The sequence below is a fragment of the Cetorhinus maximus genome, chromosome 23 (assembly GCF_964194155.1).
Source record: "Cetorhinus maximus chromosome 23, sCetMax3.hap1.1, whole genome shotgun sequence".
NCBI classification, from domain to species: Eukaryota; Metazoa; Chordata; class Chondrichthyes; order Lamniformes; family Cetorhinidae; genus Cetorhinus; species Cetorhinus maximus.
In genome coordinates, this window is record NC_135901.1 from 18,916,315 (window position 1) to 18,930,150 (window position 13,836).

Here is a 13,836-nt window from a genome sequence, read left to right on the forward strand (position 1 = left end):
ATCACTGATTCAGACTTAAATGTATGGGTCATGAATAAGAAATTTGCTGATGAGCCACATAGATTCTTGAATAACAAGGGGGTTAAAGGTTATTGGGGGCAGGCTGGATGACTACTAGTTGGTCATCGTGGGCACAACGGGCTGAATGAAATGCAACATGGGCAACAAACTTTGACCAAAACTGGGACAGTAGCTCTCACTAATAACACAGGTCAATGGTCCACCCATTTAGCTGTCAAGAATGCTAATATAGTTATTTCAGTACACGAGTTAATTTGCCTGCATACATCGTAGTGCAACAACAAATTCTTTAACTTTCCCAATGAGATAGATGTAATTAGTCTCAAATGTAACATGGAAAAATCGTTAAAAGATTCCCAGTCACTCTGATACCTGAAATCTTTTCCCACACACAGAACGGACAAAACATTTTACCTTCCACATTCAAAGGCCGATGATATTCATATCCTGATTAATCCAGTGACTCTCAGATCACGACGTGGTTTGGTTCAAGGTTCCCGTTAGTAAATCCTCCCCTTCTGGAGGTTCAAAGGAATTTCACTCTCGGTCCCGGAAAGAAGGTCACAACGTTCTCTCTTCCGGCTTCCTGTTCCGGCATGGCGGCGCATGGGCAATACTGCACATCACCCCTTGAATATGGCGACCGCGCACGCGTATTGCTGCAGATTGCCCCAGTTAGGATGGCAATCTCGGCCTGTCACCAAGAAAAACATCTCTGCTCCTGTCCCGCTCGGAGCAAATGTCGAACTGTGTCAAAAGTATTGGAATGGAGCTCTCAGCCTGCAGAGATCTCGCTAATGATGGCGGATAGTCCAATCCAGAATGCTCAGCGCCTGTGAATACGGCCTATCTCCATCAGAAGGTCAGTAACGCGCAGACGCGCCCCCGAGGCCCCCCTTCCTGCGCGGAGCATGCGCGGTGCGGCTCCAGGCTGAGCGGGCTGGAGCGCAGCCTCAGTGAGAGCGAGTGCGGCTCTCAGAGGTTGAATGAAAGCGGCCAGAAGCCGGGCGGACGGGAGGGGAGGGCGGGACCATTAAAATGATAGTGCAGCGCCTCCCCCATCCGCAGCATTTTAATTTGTTTTATTGCGGGCGTTGCTCGCAGAACCGAGTCTGGAAACACATTCGGAGCAGTGAAAGAGCCGGTTTATTTCAGGGCGGGTGTTGATGAGGAATTCAGTCCCTGGTCTCCTGTTCAGGTCTTTTTGTTGCATCAGTTTGAACTGGAGATGGAGGAGAATCTCAAATAAAAACAGAATATTCCTGGAGATTGGAAATAAAAACAGAAAGCGCTGGAAAAGCTCAGCAAGTCTGGCAGCATCTGTGGAAAGAGAAACAGAGTTAACGATTCGAGTCCAATATGAATCTCCCTCAGCCCAACAATTACTGACGTGAGACTGTCAGGGAGGGAGAGACTAGGGGAGATTTGGTTGTCCAACAGACACTGTCCGGACAGTCTCAAAGAGACTGTTTTAGGAACAAGGATTTTAGTGAAGGTTTTTAATCCCCTTGACAATTATAGAGTCTTAAATTCATTCTGGGGATGTGAGCATCGTTAACAAGGCTAACATTGATTGTCAGTCCCCAACATTATGGTTTGGGCAGCTTCTTGAACTGCTGCAGCCTGTGTAGCGATGGTGCTCCTACAATGGTTTTAGGCAATGAGTTACAGGATATTCATCCAGCATCAGGAAGGAACAGTGATATATACCTAAGTCAGGATAGTGTGTGACTGGAAGGGCAACTGGAGGCAATGGTTTCCCAGGTACCTGCTTCACTTATCTTTCTAGGTACTGGAAGTTGTGGATTAGGAGATCTGTCAAAGTTCTGGTTGAGATGTAGGTATATAAAATCCCTCCGAATCTCCTGCTCCCCCTTCCCACCTCTGTCTCTCCTGTTATACAGGCCAGAGTCTTGTGTAGGCTCAGACTGGGTGGTGGGTTCCCTTTCCTGAAGGACATTAGTGAACCAGTCAGGTTTCTATGACAACCTGGCAGCTTCTCATGGTCACTTTTTCCTGGTGCTGACCTCAAAATGTCCCAGATTCATTCAGCTCAATTTCACAACCTGCCTTTGTGTTTTTGTGGGTTCACTCTCATTCTCCATTTCCTGTTTTAAATTAATTTTACAGGCTATTACAAGGGAAGGATTTACAAACAGGAAGATCAAATCAAACACCACATCACGATCTGATGGAATTACTTGATTCATTGGCACTTGAGTCAGATTTTGAACATGGAAGGAGAAAGCACCGTTCACAGTGGAGAGAAACCGTACACGTGTTCTGTGTGTGGATGAAGATTCAGTGGATCATCCAGACTGTCGCGACACAAGCGGAGTCACACCGATGAGAAACCATGTCAATGTACAGACTGTGGGAAGGGATTCACTTACCCATATGAGCTCGAGATTCATCAGTGCAGTCACACTGGAGAGACACCATTCACTTGCTCCATGTGTGGGAAAGGATTCACTCGGTAATCCACCCTACTGGAACACCAGAGAATTCACACTGTGGAGAGGCCGTTCACCTGCTTGGTGTGTGGGAAGGGATTCACTGATTTCTCTTTCGTGCTGAGACACCAGCTGGTTCATACTGGCGAGAGAAAGTTTAAATGTGACTGTGAAAAAAGCTTCAAACACCCTTTAACATTGAGGGAGCACCAGTGAATTCACATTGGTTCCACACCGTTCAGCTGCTCTCACTGTGGGAAGAGGTTTTGGGGATCTTCCAACCTGCTGAAACACCAGTGAGTTCACACTGATGAGAGACCTTTCAGGTGCTCTCACTGTGTTACTGGGTTCAGGCGATCATCTGATCTCATTGTACATCAGCGAGTTCACACTGGGGAGAGGCCATTCATCTGCTCCTTGTGTGGGAAGGGATTCACTCAGTCATCACAGCTCAGTAAACATCAGCTTGTTCACACTGATCAGAGACCTTTTCAATGTTCTGACTGTGAGAAGAGCTTTAAAAGCAAAAAGGATCTGCTGAGGCACGAAGCCACTCACACTGGGGAAAGGCCATTCATCTGCTCTGAGTGTGGGAAGGGATTCACTCAGTCATCCAATCTGCTGAGACACCAGCGAGGTCACAAGAGTCTGCAGGAATTGCACTCTGCTGTTATTGATGGTTTTAATCACATCCAGGCCTGAACCATGTTCACTCTGGCAGTTGTGGTTTGCTTCTGTTGATGTCATATTCCAGTCGCGTTGTAGGGTAATTAATATTCTGGATAAATGTCAAATAAGCTAGCTTTGTTTAAAGACATTGTTGTTGATTTTTGTCTTTCCCACCTGAGTGTTTAACATCACCTGGCTGGAGCTCAGAAAGGACAATCTGGGGGAGGATCATACGGCAGGAACAGAACTTCAGCCTGGACACTGTCCTTCAGGGTCACACTGAGAGGGACAAACGGCATTTTGGTCTTTTTCATCTCTCTTCACTGACAATAACCTCCCCAGGTGGGTGAGTCCTGAGGTGTGTAACAAATATGTCCCAGCTGCTCTCTTCCATGGTTCAGAGCCCCTAGAAATGGAACAGAAGGCTCCTTTACAACTGCGTTTAGATTCAAGAAGAACAATGGTGAATGCTGGAAACGTGCTGTCAAATCATAGATTGGTATTGTTGTAGTTTGTTTTGACAAACCAGAAGACTCACATGCAGGTTTCGATCCTTTATTATTCAAGTGTACACATGGAGAGACATCCTTGAGCAGTCCAAGACCGTACTCTAAAAAGTAACTAGTGTTCTCTCCTTATGTACACCTTGAGTCACGTACACGTGTTCTAATCTTGTCAACTTACAATCACACACTTCTCCGGTCTCAGTTACATATTTCCGGTGTGTACATACATTAAACATTGTTCTAATCCATGCAAGACCACCATATCTTGCTGATTGTATTGGAGTCTGGGCCTCCTTGATTTCAACACCCGCTCCCTGGTCTTGTCCTTTGTTCTACTAGTTTGTTTATCTCATTCCTTATCCTGTCTAAAGCACATCTGCTACTCTCCCATTCTGCTTTTCTGCTTATATTTTAATTTTACTAAATACACTTCTAAAACTGTTTAACCCTTTCAGTGTAAAATTGTGATCTGTTCCTGTCTGAAAGTGAAACGGCAGCTTTAAGTTCCCAGTCTAAAAAATGGCTCCTAATTCTGCAAAGATTTAATATGTTTCTGTGACAGTCCAGAAACTAACATTTTAGACAGATGTAAATTCACTTAATAGAAACCTGCCTCAAACAAATTGGTTAAAGTTTGTAATAAAATATAAGATGGAGGAAATCACAGGAACTTGTTCATTGTTGTTACAATTACACCGTTTTTAGACCGCCAGATTAAGGACCTGCAGCGCCTTTCTAAGAATCCCCTACTTAATTGATTTGTGTTTCCTACATGCTGACCATTCAAATATCCACCGCACTTTTACAAGCCTTTAACTGCCAAAAATATAATGTAGTGAAGGGTGAAGCTGTGTCCGCTACTCTAACTGAAAAATAACTAGTGTCAGGTCCTTTATACTGTCTCTTAAAGAATGAGTGAGGTATTGATAGTTTTCTGGGTGCTCTCCTTTATTTTGATCATTAATTGTGTGTTGCCATGACCCAGCGAGCCTGGGGTGTGTGGACCCGCTCTATGTGATGTTGGGCTGCGGACCCTTGTGTTTCTCTCCATTTCATTTATGCTGGCTCCTCCTGGCACATTAATCTGATGGGAGAACACTGACACCTGAGCAGTCAGAGCTGTGGAGCTTGCTGAGAGTCCGGCCCCTTTCCAGTCAGTATCCAAAGGAGCTGGGACACAGAAAAGAGACTCAGTAAAATCAGGGAGATACTTGTTCACACAAACCAACCTCCCAAAGGTAATGAGTTATTTCACCTTCCTTCACAAACACTCCAAATCCCCGGGTACCTCTGGACCAATAGGGAGAAGGGGTAGGATTGGAGGACCGAGTGGAAGCGGTTGGTCCTCTAATCAATCAGAGTGAATGACGGGCGGGGCTGAGCTGTACTTTATCTCCCACCAGGGCTGATCACCCAAGGTGGCAACGGACAGCTCATTGTTCAAGGCTTGTTGTTGTCTCTGTCCCAGATGTTATTCAATATAGGTTTAAAATTCAGTGAAAGGGTGGAATTGGATGGTCAAAACTGCTCGCAGTTTCTGCAGGGTAATGTTTACTTGAGTTTGTTGAACACTGTGGTCCTTATAGACCAATGCTTTATCCCCAGTGTTAGTCAGATTAGTTGGCGTTATCCATCCAATAGGACAGGAAGTGTGTGTCTGTTTGTGTGGGTGTGTCTGTGAGTTTGTGTGTGTGTGTTTGGGGGGATGTCTATATGTGTGTGTGTGTGTATATGGGGGGTATCTGACTGTGTGTGTGGGTAGGGCGGAGGGTGGGGGGATGGCTGTGAGCGAGAAAGTGAGAGAGAGAGAAGGTGCATGTGGATATTTGTGTATTGGTGTTTGTGTGTGTTGCTTCTCCTTCGCTGTTTTCCAGATCCCTTTCTTTCCCCTCACTATTATCCTCAGATAGTTCATAAATTCCTTGCGTGCATCACCCTCCAACACACCTATGCTCTCCACATGAAATACTTCCATCATTTTTACCAACAGATAGTGATAGAATTGCTGCGATCACAGGAATCAGTTCTGAAATACTATTATAAAAAAAAAATACTGGGGGTTCTGGTAATCTGAAATAAAAACAGAAAAAACTGGAAAAACTCAGCAGGTCTGACAGCATCTGTGGATAGAGAAACAGAGTTTGGATCTGGTAATGTGTTAAGAGGCAGGTTTAATAAATGATTTCAGAATAAAGGATTCCCTAGGAAACAGTGACCATAATATGGTAGAATTTAGTGTTCAGTTTGAGGGTGAGAAACTTAGGTTGGAAACAACTGTGCTAAACTCAAATAAGGGTAATTACAATGGAATGGGGGCATAGTTGGCTGGAGTGGACTGGGGAAGCACTTTAGCAGAAAAGATGATTGATGAACAATGGCAGACATTTAAGAAAATACTTCATGACTCACAAAAAAGATATATCCCAGTGAGGAAGAACGGTTCAAGGAAGAGGATAAACCAACCATGGTTAATCAAGGAAGTTAAGGACCGTAACAAATTGAAAGAAAAAACATAAAATGTGGCAAAGATTGGTGGTAAGCCAGAGGATTGGAAAAGTGTTAAAACCAACAAAAGATGACCAAAAAATAAATAAAGAGGGAGAAAATAAACTTTGAGGGTAAACTGGCAAGAAATATAAAAATGGACAGTAAGAGCTTCTTTAAATATATAAAAAGGAAGAGAGAGGACAAAGTGAACATAGACCACTTACAGAATGAGGCTGGGGAAATAATAATGGGGAACCAGGAAATGGCAGTGGAGTTGAATAAATATTTGCTTCAGTCTTCATGGTAGAAGATACTAATAGCATTCCAAAAATACCAAATAATCAAAGGGCAAAAGCGGGGAGGAAATAAATACAATAACAATCACTAGAGAAAAAGTACTAGGGAAACTAATGGGGGAAAGCCCGATAAGGACCTGATGCGTTGCATCTTAGGATATTAAAGGAAGTAGCTACAGAGATAGTGGATGCACTGGTAGTAATCTTCCAAGAATCCTTTGATTCTGGAAAAGTTCCAGAAGATTGGAGAACAGCCAATGTAACACCCTTATTCAAAAAGGGAGGGAGACAAAAAACAGCTAACTATAGGCCAGTTAGCTTAACATCTGTCATTGGGATATAATAGCAGAGCATTTAGAAATACATAATCTAATCAAGCAGAGTCAGCAAGGTTTCATGAAGGGGAAGTCATGCCTAACAAATTCATTTGAATTCTTTGAGGGGTAACAAGCAGAATAGATAAAGGGGAAGCAATGGATGTAATATATTTGGATTTCCAAAAGGCATTCAATAAGGTACCGCACATGAGGCTGCTTAATAAGATAAAACCCCAAGGTGTTGGGGGTAGTATATCAGCATGGATAGAGGATTGGCTAACTAATAGAAGATAAAGAATTGGGATACAGGGGCATTTTCAGGATGGGAACATGTAGCTAGTGGAGTGCCACAGGGATCAGTGCTGGGGCCACAATTATTTACAATATATATTAATGACTTAGATGAGCGAAGTGAATGTACTATCGCCAAGCTTGTGGATGACACAAATATAGAGGGTGAGGCAAGTGGTTAAGATGACACAAAGAGTCTACAGAGGGACATGGACAGGTTAAGTGAGTGAGCAAAAACTTGGCAGATGGAATATAATGTGGGAAAATGTGAGATTATGCACTTTGGCAGGAAGAATAGTGGAGCTGAATATGATTTAAATGGAGAAGGACTGCAGAAGGCTGCAGCACAGAGGGATTTGGGAGTCCTTGTGCATGAATCCCAAAACACTAACATACAAGTTCAACAGGTAACAGGGAACGCAAATGGAACGTTGGCCTTTATTTCAAAGGGAATGGAGTATAGAAATAGGGAAGTCTTGCTAAAGCTATACAAGGCACTAGTTAGACCACACCCAGAATACTGTGAACAATTTTGGACCCCTTATCTAAGGAAAGATATACTGGCATTGGAGGCAGTCCAGAGAAGGTTCACGAGGTTGATCCTGGGGATGGAGGGATTTTCTTATGAGGAGAGGGTGAATAGGTTGGGCATGTTCATTGGAGTTTAGAAGAATGAGAGGCGACCTTATTGAAACATATAAGATTCTTCAGGGGCTGGGCAGGGTAGATACTGAGAGGTTTTTTCCCCTTGTGAGAGAGTCCATGACCAGAGGGTATAATCTCAAAGTGAAGGGGGTGCCCATTTAAAATGGAGATGAGAAGGAATTTCTTCTCTCAGAGGGTATTCAATCTGTGGAATTCTTTACTGTAGAGGGCTGTAGAGGCTGGGTCATTAAGTATATTCAAGGGTGAGATAGACAGATTTTTAATCAGTAAGGGAAGCAAGGATTATGAGGAAAAGGCAGGGAAGTGGAGTTGAGGATTTTCAGATTAGCCATGTTCTCATTGAATAGCGAAGCAGGCTCGATGTGCCAAAAATCCTACTTCTGTTCCGACATCTTATGGTCTTAACGGTTCGAGTCCGAATGGCTCTGAAAAAGAGTGAGTCTGTGAGTCTGATTGTAATACACCAGATCATCTCACCTAACACCAATCCAAAGGCTCACCTGAGTCTCAGATTTGAATGATTGTCCAACCTAGAAAACATATATCATTTAACCCCTTTGAACCCGATTTAACCTTCTCACTAACCTGCTCTAACTCTTCTGCCATTCATTTCTTGAAACCAGGGACTCCTTGTTCTAATGGTGACATTCCCTCACTGCCCAGTTAATTCTTTAAGTCAGCCCTTGAATTGTTTGTACATTGTTTCATCATGTTCCCATATTTCACTAACAAATGTTGAAATGTTTGCTCCACACCCACAGGGTTTCATCTGTTTAAAGCCACAAACAGAAAGGTCCAGTTTTCTCCTGGAGTTTGAGACAAATCAGCTTTCAAAATGATGCAAAGTTTCAGCCAATGAAGGAGACCCGGGCTCAGCCCCGCCCTCATTCACTCTGATTGATTGGAGGACCATTCGATTCCCGGCTTGGTCCTCCAGACCCGCCCCCTTTTCCCATTGGTGCGGAGCTGCCGTCAATCATTCCCTGGGCATTGTGATCTGGAGTATGCGCAAGTGCGCGTGATGTCCATGGACTGACGCTTGTTTGTCTCATCTTCAGGCGGGAAGGAGGCGGATAAGCGAAGGCAGCGTTAGGGGCAGTGGGTGGGAGGCTTCACAAACACCCAGTGGAGGCCTCAACACCCTCAATAAGAAAGTACCGGGCCCGCCTTTGCACTGAATGGAACGGCAGCTGCGGGCTTTCTCCCGGTGCCAGGCCCGAGTGGACAAATGTGGGTTAATGAAGGAAATGCAGCAATGGGTTTGTTAATGAGAAATCACCTTGAACTCACTTTACTGATCCTGGAGCAGGAGGAGAGAATGGTGTGAATTTCTATCCTGGGCTGACAGGGATGGATTTTGGGATCTCTTTTACGGACGGGAAAGTCAAACCAAACATCACATTCAGAGCAGACCTGATTCATCAGGACCTGAATATTATCGGCCTCTGAGTTTAGGCATTATCACTCACTGTGTAAAAATAAGTTCTTCCTCACATTCCCCTGTAACTCTTGCCAAAATCTTAAATCTCTGTCCTGTAATCATTTTACAATCAGATAAAGGGAACAGCTTTTCTTTACCTACCTTATCTAAATCTATGATAAACTTGTACACCTCCATCAAACCTCCCCTCAATCTCCTTTGCTCCAAGGAGAAAAACCCCAGTTTCTCCAACCTAACCTTGCAACTAAAATCCCTCACCCCTGGAACCATTCTGGTAAATCTCCTCTGCATCATCTCAAGGACCCTCACATCCTTCATAATGTGTGGTGACCACTGGTTTGCACAGACCCAGATGTTCTGTGTTCGTGTCTGTGATGTCATCACACATCGACAATTGCTCAGTGACATCACCCCGCTCCCCGGGTATTTCCTCAGCTAGGAGATTTTTCTCTGACTCCAGTGCTTCAAATATCTTTCCAGCTGCAGGCTCCAGCAGGAGATTTTCAAATTGAAAGCGGTGGAATTGTTTTGGAGGTGAGTATTTTTGAGCATTCATCTAAAATTTAGAGCTTTTAATGCTATACTCTTTACCCTGTGAGAGGTTCTGTGGCTCTGGCGCTGGTGTGGGTCCTTTACTGTGGATCTGAATCCATGTCCATCCATTGCTCTGTTTCACGTCTGCCCTCCCTGATCACCTCCCTGCCATTGTCTAATCTCCTGTCTCTAATAATGAGTATATGTTAGCTGTGTTTAGCATTTTACTGTTCTTTCCAATGACTGTGTCTAAATGAGGTTTCCACTGCTGCCCATCCCCTGACCATGTGCTGCTGGCTGACCAGCTTTATCTTCCCACAGTATCTTTCATAGTCAGGAATTGTTTTTTTCTGCATTAAAGTCCATTTATCTCTTGCTTCTGAGCTTTTATTGACCATCAAATTTTATTCCCCATAGTTCATTCTGCACAGCCTGAAACATTAACTCTGTTGCTCTCTCCACAGATACTTCCTGACTTGCTGAGTATTTCCAGCATTTTCTCTTTTCATTTTAGATTTCCAGCAGCTGCAGTTTTCTTTTTATAATATTCATTCATGGGTTATGGGTGTCGCTGGCATGGCCAGCATTTATTGGCCATACCTATTTTCCCTTTTTTGAGAGGGCATTTAAGAGTCAATCACATTGCCGTGAGTCTGGAGTCACTTGTCGGCCAGACCAGATAAGGATGACAGATTTCCTTCCCTAAAGGACATTAGTGGACCAGCTGGGTTTTTACTACAATCCAACAGCTTTCATGGTCACTTTTTCCGAGTGCTGGCCCCACAAATTACCAGATTCATTCAGCTCAATTTCACAACCTGCCTTTGTGTTTTTGTGGGTTCTCTCTCAGTCCATTTTTTCTGTTTCAAATCAATTTCACAGGATATTAGAAGGGTGGATTTGCAGTCAGGAAACTGAAACCAAACATCAAAGCAGGATCTGATGAAGTCGTTCAATTCATAATAAACTGAACATGATTGGATTTTGAACATGGAAGGAAAAGCAGTGTTCAGAGAGAAACTGAACACATGTACTGTGTGTGGACCAGGTGTCAGCCAATCAACTGGCCTCACGAACCATAAATGCAGTCATGCTGGGGAGGAACTGGAGAAATATGGAGACGATAAGAAGGGATTCAGGTGCCCATCTGACATGGAAACTTATCGTCACAGTCACAGCAGGGAAATGACATTCACCTGCTCTCTATTTGGGAAGGGATTCACTCATTCATCCACCCTGCAGACACACCAGCATGTTCACACTGGGGAGAGGCCATTCACTTGCTCTGAATGTGGGAAGGGGTTCAATCAATCATTCACCCTGCTGAAACACCAGCAAGTTCACACTGATGAGAGACCATTTAAATGCCCAGACTGTGGGAAGTGCTTTAAAAGTTCCGGGAAACTGATGTCCCATCAACGTGTTCACACTGACGAGAGACCTTTTAATTGCCCAGTCTGTGGGAAGTGTTATAAAAGCTCTAAGGAACTCGTGTTCCATCAACGTGTTCACACTGACGAGAGACCATTCAGGTGCTCTCACTGTGGGATTGGGTTCAGGCAATCATCTCATCTCATCGAACACCAGAGGATTCACACTGGGGAGAAGCCATTCACCTGCTCCGAGTGTGGAAAGGGATTCACTCGATCATGCCACCTGATGGCACATCAGCGAGTTCACACTGGGGAGAGACCTTTTAAATGCCTGGACTGTGGGAGATGCTATAAAAGTTCTGGGGAACTGACGCGCCATCAACATGTCCATACTAGTGAGAGACCTTTTAAATGTCTAGACTGTGGCAAGTGCTATAAAAGCTCTGGGGAAATGATGTCCCATCAACGTGCTCACACTGGGGAGAGACCTTTTAAATGCCCAGACTGTGGGAAGTGCTATAAAAGTTCCGGGGAACGGATGCGCCATCAACATGTTCACACTGAGGAGAGACCGTTCAGGTGCTCTCACTGTGGGGCTGGGTTCAGGCAATCATCTCATCTCACCGAACACCAGAGGATTCACACTGGGGAGAGGCCGTTCACCTGCTCCAAGTGTGGGAAGGGATTCATTCGATCATGCCACCTGATGGCACACCAGCGAGTTCACAGTGGGGAGAGACCATTTAAATGCCCAGACTGTGGGAAGTGTTATAAAAGTTCTGGGGAACTGAGGCGCCATCAACGTGTTCACACTGAGGAGAAATCGTTCAGGTGCTCTCAGTGAGGGACTGGGTTCAGGCAATTAGAACAGCTCACTGTGCACCAGAGGATCCACACTGGAGAGAGACCGTTCACCTCCACTGGGTGTGGCAAGAAATTCACTTGGAAATCCCACCTGCTGAGACATCAGAGGGTCCACAGGTGACTGCAGGAGTTGGATTTCGCTCCTGATCATGTTGGAACAGCCATGTTCATTGGCGTCTTTTTCTGCTGATGTTATTAAGTTCCAGCCCAGTTATAGATTAATATCTGGATAAAAGTCAAATAAATCAGCTTTATAAACAGAGGGTGATGAGTCTTTTTAATACTTCAAGCACAGGTTAATTTCTTGATTGGCACCCCATCCAGCACTGAAAACATTCACTCCTTCCACTACCAATGCACAGTGGCAGACATGTGTACCATCTACAAGATGCACTGCAGCAACTCACCAAGGCTCCTTCAACAGCTCCTTTCAAACGTGCAACCTCTACCAAAGTACAAAGGCAGCAGGTAGATGGGAGCACCACCACCTGCAAGTTCCCCTCCAAGCCAGTCACCACCCTGACTTGGAAATATATCGCCGTTCCTTCACTGTCACTGGGCCAAAATCCTGGAATTCCCTTCCTAACAGCACTGTGGGTGTACCTACACCACATGGACTGCAGCGGATCAAGAAGGCAGCTCACCACCACGTTCTCAAGGGCAATTAGGGATGGGCAATAGATGCTGGCCCAGCCAGCGACACCCACATCCTGTCAACGAATAAAAAAAGTGCTCTCCATCTCCCCTGTCTCCATCCTCACCTCCAACAAGTGCGAAGAACTCAAGAAGTTTCTTTGTCACTAAGATTGAGACAATCTGATCAGCTGCTTCTGCTGCTTCCCTCCCTTCCACTAGCCCACCGGGTCAAACTGCCTCTAAAGATCCCCCTTGTCTGAGCCCTGAACTCACATCTTTCTCCAGTTTCTCTCCTATCTCCCATCATGCCCTGTCAGAGCTCATCTTATTCACCTCCTAGTCCCTCGACCCTATTCCCACTAAGCTGCTGACCATCCACCTTGCCCAAGGTACTGGGGAAATCGCCTGGACAGTATCAGCTGCCACTGTGGATTCATGGTTGAGGAGTTGTTGAAAATGTTCTTTCCTGTGTTGATGGATGACATTATCATCCTCGAGGAGAAAAACACCATCCTGTGTTTGCCGGGTGGTTAACAGTGAGGTTGAGTGCCTTGGGCTACAGGAAGATATAGATGGGATGGTCAAATGGGCAGATAAGTGGCAGATGGAATTTAACCCTGAAAATTATGAGGTGGAAGGAGTAATTTGACAAAGAAATATTCAATGAACAGCATGGCAGTCGGAAGTTCTGAGGAACAAACGGACCTTGGCGTGTGTGTCCATAGATCTCTGAAGGTGGAGGGGCATGTTAATGGGGTGGTGAAAAAGGCATATGGGACACTTGCCTTTATCAATCAAGGCATAGATTACAAAAGTAGGGAGGTCATGTTGGAGTTGCATAGAACCTTGGTGAGGCCACAGCTGGAGTACTGTGTGCAGTTCTGGTCACCACATTATAGGAAGGATGTGATTGCACTGGAGGGGGTGCAGAGGAGATTCACCAGAATGTTGCCTGGAATGAAACATTTAAGTTATGAAGAGAGGTTGGATAGACTTGGGTTGTTTTCGTTGGAGCAGAGAAGACTGAGGGACGACCTGATCGAGGTGTACAAGATTATGAGGGGCATGGACAGGGTGGATATGGAGCAGCTGTTCCCCTTTGTTGAAGGGTCAGTCACAAGGGGGCATAAGTTCAAGGTGAGGGGCAGTAGGTTTCGGGGACTGTGAGGAAAATATTTTTACCCAGAGGGTGGTGACGGTCTGGAATGCACTGCCCGGGAGGGTGGTGGAGGCGGGTTGCCTCACATCTTTTAAAAAGTACCTGGATGAGCACTTGGCACAT

The 13,836-nt window shown here is 45.0% G+C and overlaps 2 protein-coding genes, 1 long non-coding RNA gene and 1 pseudogene across 3 annotated transcripts in view; 2 read left to right on the forward strand and 2 right to left on the reverse strand.

Moving 5' to 3' along the window:
* LOC144697371 (uncharacterized) overlaps positions 1–13,836 on the forward strand; it is a 423,816-nt gene that overhangs the window by 203,433 nt on the left and 206,547 nt on the right. The window lies entirely within an intron of this gene.
* The window catches only part of LOC144697307 (uncharacterized), a 46,995-nt gene that overhangs the window by 29,069 nt on the left and 4,090 nt on the right, over positions 1–13,836 (reverse strand). The window lies entirely within an intron of this gene.
* Positions 1–13,836, reverse strand: part of LOC144697453 (uncharacterized) — a 37,608-nt gene that overhangs the window by 19,594 nt on the left and 4,178 nt on the right. The gene's annotated exons all lie outside the window — the stretch shown is intronic.
* On the forward strand, positions 10,672–12,043 carry LOC144696955 (uncharacterized; annotated as a pseudogene).